The sequence below is a fragment of the Sarcophilus harrisii genome, chromosome 4 (assembly GCF_902635505.1).
Source record: "Sarcophilus harrisii chromosome 4, mSarHar1.11, whole genome shotgun sequence".
Classification (NCBI taxonomy): domain Eukaryota; kingdom Metazoa; phylum Chordata; class Mammalia; order Dasyuromorphia; family Dasyuridae; genus Sarcophilus; species Sarcophilus harrisii.
This window is the reverse complement of record NC_045429.1, coordinates 399,613,264-399,619,363: the sequence shown is the minus strand read 5'-3', so window position 1 is coordinate 399,619,363 and position 6,100 is coordinate 399,613,264. Positions and strand designations below refer to the sequence as shown.

Sequence of the window (6,100 nt, the reverse complement as noted above, 5' to 3'; positions counted from 1 at the left end):
GCTTTCTGTTTCCCTGTGTTTTGCATAAATGTATCGCATTTGCTTCTTACATTGTCTTTATAAGGGACTTAAGGCAGATATGATCATCCCCATTTAACAAATGTAAAGTGCTTTATAAATGTTAAAATATATTATGAACATCAGGTGTTTGTTTTTTCCTTTCATTCAACAAGCATTTATTAAGCACTTACTATGTAGCCGGTAGTAGGTGCTGGGAATACAGAGACAAACAGGAAATAGTCTCTTTTTAGTTAACAGAACACTTGGCATTTATAAAAGCAAGGTACTTGGTCTCACAACAATTCTATGAAGTAAATGCTCTGATGATCATCTCTTTATAGATGGGGAAACTATGAAAGACATTCAATGATTTGCTGAGGGTCACACAGAGTAAACGCCACCTGCTTGCCAATTCGTTGAATTGGGAGGTTGCAAAGGAAACAATGTGAACATAGATCAGTAAATATAAAATATTTATAAATAAATGTGCATAGGGAAAGGGAATATAATTAAATCTCAAGCAGGAGGTAGCATTTGAGATTTGAAGGGAATTTGGAAAACTAAGTGGTACAGTGGATAGAGCCCTGAACCTGGAATCATAAAGAAATAAGTTCAATTTTGACACTGGACATTTATTAGCTAGGTGATTCTAGTCAACTCCCATTATCCTGTTTGCCTCAGTTTCTTCATTTGTCAAATGAGTTAGAGAAGGAAATGGCAAAACCACTACAGTATCTTTGCCAAGAAAAGCACAACTGAGGTTACAAAGAGTCTAAACAACTGAACAACAACAAAAACAAAAGGGATTCTAAGAGATAGGTGTCAGGAAGGATTGTATTTAGCTATTGGGGAGAGCTTGTGCAAAGGTATAGAGATGGGAAATACCACATTATGAGAACATGATTATTGTTTGTTGCTGTCTATTCTTCCTTCTCAAAGAGAACCAGGACATCAGAGAGGGATGCTATGACATGCAAATGAACTGGATTTGAGTGAGGGTGGGATGAGTAAAGTCACCCGTTTCATTGTCTCCACCAGAACTGTCTGGGTCCAGTATCATGATATAGATCAGGATGACTGGAGATGGCCCTGGATGCAGTGGGATATTTTGGTTCTTTTAGGGTCTCAGTTTGTGAGGCCCATTCAGTGATTAAGCCTAGGTAAGAACTGAGGGAAAGAATAGACCCTTCTACCTAGTCAAAAAAAGTAAATCTGGAAGGGAAAGACACCACTCCAGGGTTTCTCACCAAAACAGAAACAGTTCTTATTTACTTTCATTCTGAATCAATCAGTGCCCAAATGCAGCTTGGCTGGTACCTAATGGTGGTCAATCAATGAGAGTTAGATTGGTTTTGCCTTTAAGGCATGGTCCTTATGAAAGAAATCCAGGCTGAAAAGAAAAGAAAAGAAAGGGCCAGGAAAAAAATTTACATTCCTTTAACCAGAGCACTGGCAGGTAAAGGGTATGATTCCCTTAAATTTTCTGAAGGAACTGGGGGAAAAAAATGCTAGTTGAGTCTAATGTTATTATTATTATTTTTCCCCGATGGCCCTTCTATGGCCTCATTACACCCTTTTGCTTTGACTACATGTTGCTCAACTGACCTGATCTAGTTGGGTTCCCAGTGGGGCTGCTCTATTCACAGAAGTTGTTTGTCCTTTGTTCTGGAAGAGGTCTGTGACATCAGGGAGGTGATCAATGAGAACATAAAACAGTCATGGGAAGGAAGGTTTTAACTCATTCTGTTTGGCCCTGAAGGACAGAACTGGGACAAATAGGAGATACAAGGAAGAGAGATTATTTTTAACTGACTTAATTTCCAAATAGTGCTTTATCAAGAAAATAAAAAATTGCACCAATGTACAAAAAAGGACACCCTATTTTTCTACTCACCCATATGTCTATTTCCCTTTTACTCCTTAAGAGTAGAAGTCCTGGGTAGCTAGGTGGGCTTTAGGAGAAAGCCTGAACCTTTGTAATGCTCCCTGGGGCAAGCAGGGAAGGGCACTGATGGGATCAGCTCACCCTTCCAGGCACTCCTACCAAGTCTTTGAAAATTCCACTTTGCTGAATCCAGCCAGAAAGCCAAGTTATGATGTCAAATCCCTTTCTTCTCATGCCCTCTCTCATGCCTCATGGTAGCTTTTTTCTTGTTATAACTAACTCTTTTAGGGTGCTAAATCCCTTTTAGGGTTAGCCTGCCAATCAATAGTGTAATCTCCTTCCTTTACTAATCCTTTTTGGGGTTAATGTACTAAATTCCCCTGTGAATTTAGCTTGCTTCCTACTTCATAATGTATTCCCTTTCTCCTGATTAATTGGAATTCCATTAGGATACTTGTCTTTTCCCTTTTTAATTAACCCCTTTACTTGTTAACTATATGTTTTCCCATATCAATTTCATATTCCCACTTCTGGGATCTATAATCTCTTCTGGTAGCTAACGATACCTTTTGCCAAGAGAGCACCATGTGTCTTGAACCTTGTATTTCCAAATAGGAATGGCTATAACAACCTCATCTATAGCATTTTCCTGAAAAATTCTTTTGATGCTTTATGAATGGATAAAATAATTCTCCAGTTTCCAAGAAGCATACCAGCTTAATATATCTCATAAATTTAATGCAATCTTAAATTTCCTCAATATTTCTCACATTAAAATTTAGAAATTTGAGAGATTTAAAAAAATTTTAACCAATAATGATGAAATTGCAAGTAATTGAAATATTGACAAAATTTAATCTACATTTAGCCTCTATTTTGGAATAAATATCAATAAATAGCATCAGATGTTGTCAGATGTTAAGATTGAAGAGACATTTTTGTCTTTTGGTGTTTGGAGAGCAAAACTAATTTTTTTCAGATTGTCTTTTAAGTGCCTTCCTAATTATAAATATTTTGTCAATGTTACCAAATCAAGGTGCATAAAAAAGCAAAGCATGCTAATTATTATTTTAAAAATTATTTTTATTATTTTGGCTCATCTATGATCTCATCACATTTTTTTACTTTGTGGTGAGGTTGTTTCTCATCATAAATATAAAGATTATTGCTCATGTTTAATATATAATTAATATATATAATATAGATTACTTACCTTCTAGGGGAGAAAGTGGAGGGAGGGAGAAAAAAAATTTGCAACACAAGGTTTTGCAAGGATGAATGTTGAAAACTATCTATGCATGTGTTTTGAAAATAAAAAGCTTTATTAAAATGTAGAAATCATATGATTTTTGTATGTTTTAAAATCTTTAAGTAGTGAGTCAAAGTACTCTGGATGAATATAGGCAACAAACTACTACATTCTATTAAAAATCGCCTGGTTCTGAATCCTTTCTAAGGATGATAATGAGAGAAGATTTGGTTTTTCTCCTTTCTGACCAAAGAGCTCCAGCACAGAAGATACACCAGATTCTTTATGTGAGTGGACATCTCTCATGTCTTTGCCCATAGCCCAAACCACAGCTCAACATTATACTCTTCTTTTTGCTCAGAACCAAGAAAGAAAGTGAAATTCAGGTGGGGTTAGGTTGCAGCAACAGCTTGAAGATGCCAAACAGACTATTGAACATTGGAGAAGAAGTTAAAAAATTCAGATGACCACTCACAAAATCAACCTTTCATCATTTTATTCACAGAAAATTTGTTCAGTAGCCAAAGAAATTAAGACATAAGTAGATCACATATTAAAGAGTAATATACAATGGAAGAGTTGAATTTTTCAATGGTATTAGAAATAAGGTATTCCCATGAATAACATTTATAATCCTAGCGTTATATTTTTCAAGGTATCTGAAACTTCATGGTACTAAAATAAATTTCACCAGAACACAAGCAAAAAAAATGTGCAATATAAGAATCCATATTGATGTCACATAAAATACACCAATTATTTGTCTTTCTTGCATATTCATGCCAACTACATTTCTAAAAACAAAACATACCAAAACTTTCATATATGAATTCCACTCATTTTTCAATCATACCTTTAGTCCCTCATTTTTATTCTAATCAAAGAGCACTAATAGTGCTCTTTGCCATGTCTTTCAAGATGATGTCTCTCTCTACCTGCTGATTATCAAGATTGGGGGGAACATCCCTTTCTCCAAAATTCACCTTATTCCAGGTGTTCTCATCATTAACCCCAAGAGAGGCATAAAGCCTGAAGGCAGCCTAGTGAAATTCATGAGCATGTCTTTTGATATTAATGATTGCATTGACTAGTATGTGAAGTAATCAGTAAACATGGCAGATAGGTGATCTGGTAAGTTGGCAATTCTTTGTAGTTCAACAGGCAATCAGGCAAGTGTTTTAGCTCCTTTAACTTGCTCCTCTAGTAATCTTTCCTTTCTATACATTGTTATCAAACAAGGCAAAGTCTTTACTACAATTGTCATCTGTCCAAATTGCTCCAGCTCTGCACATATATATGTTAAGCATTTTGGTGATGTGAGCAGCATTTCAATAGGCTAATCCTTCTGAATCATCTTCACACAAATCTGGGATAATAATTCTCCATCAACCAAAACATTGACAAGGGTCATGGGTATGTGAGGTTTTCAAAGACTTAAACTGAGAACAATTTCAGTGCTTGCATTCAAATTTTGTGTTACACAGAAGTTAGCAGACAAACAATATCCTGTACTGCTTCATGGTTCAATAAAATTGTTTGATAATTGGGTGCTTTGCTACAATGGGAGAAAAATCAGACAAATGTATGCTTATGTATAGCAAGATCCACCAAACAGTGTCATGAAATCCACTGCAGCATCTGTATAAAATAGCTCTTCTGGAGTGGCTAGACAGAGGAAAATGGCCTGAAGGCATTTAAGCCAAGACTCAATGCTTCAAATCGTGTGATAGTAATCATGGCAGTAGAGTAGAAATAATATAATATTAAGTCCAGGAGAGACTTGACATTGTTTTCAGCAACTACAGCAAGACTTTCCAAAATGAATGCAATTCAGTTTTTAGCTCCATGCTTCAAGTTTCTTACAGAAGCAGATATAAGAGTTTTAGAACTAGAACAACGAGGTTGAATTTCTGTTTGTTGTTTCCAGTTATAGAATTTTTCATGTTTATTATACTTTGTAGAATTTTCTGAGGATCAGGATCAAATGGCCAATCAACACAGTAGTGTATGGTAGCTGTCTCTTCCAAAAGGATGCTCATGAAGACATCTCCAGTAGACATGCCATCTTGATCCTTTGGGAGAGAGATTTTATAATTTTATAGTCATATCATGTTTCATTTAGGGGTTGGATCCAATGTCCTGAGTTCCTTTCTTTCTTTTTTTTTTTTAATTTAATAGCCTTTTATTTACAGGTTATATGCATGGGTAACTTTACAGCATTAACAATTGCTAAACCTCTTGTTCCAATTTTTCACCTCTTACCCCCCCCCACCCCTCCCCTAGATGGCAGGATGACTAGTAGATGTTAAATACATTAAAATATAAATTAGATACACAATAAGTATACATGACCAAAACGTTATTTTGCTGTACAAAAAGAATCAGACTTTGAAATATTTTACAATTACCTTGTGAAGGAAATAAAAAATGCAGGTGGGCATAAATATAGGGATTGGGAATTCAATGTAATGGTTTTTTGTCATCTCCCAGAGTTCTTTCTCTGGGCGTAGCTGGTTCAGTTCATTATTGATCCATTGGAAATTATTTGGTTGATCTCGTTGCTGAGGATGGCCAGGTCCATCAGAACTGGTCATCATATAATATTGTTGTTGAAATATATAATGATCTCCTGCTGAGTTCCTTTCTAATGTAACTATTTAGTGATTCAATAGTTAATGAGTAGAAATAACTTGAATATTGGGGTTCAGGATAAAAATAGGACCTTGAAGAATGTATAGAATTTCTTTAGCAATTATGGGAAGTATTGTTTTTACTCTTATTTTATTTTTCTTTATGTGCTCTTATTTATTTTATTTTACTCTTATTTTATAGAGATACTGAGGCTCAGAAAATTAAATGTTTATGATCACATGACTAAGGAGTTTCAGAAATAAAATTTGAAGTCAGGTCTTTCAGCCTCTGTGCCTAGTATTTCAGTTTCAAATGAAGGGTCTATTTGATTTAAT

The 6,100-nt window shown here is 35.2% G+C and overlaps 1 pseudogene; it reads right to left on the bottom strand.

Moving 5' to 3' along the window:
• Positions 1-3,625: 3,625 nt before the first annotated feature.
• LOC100933330 lies at positions 3,626-5,199 on the bottom strand (annotated as a pseudogene).
• Between the last annotated feature and the right edge of the window lie 901 nt (positions 5,200-6,100).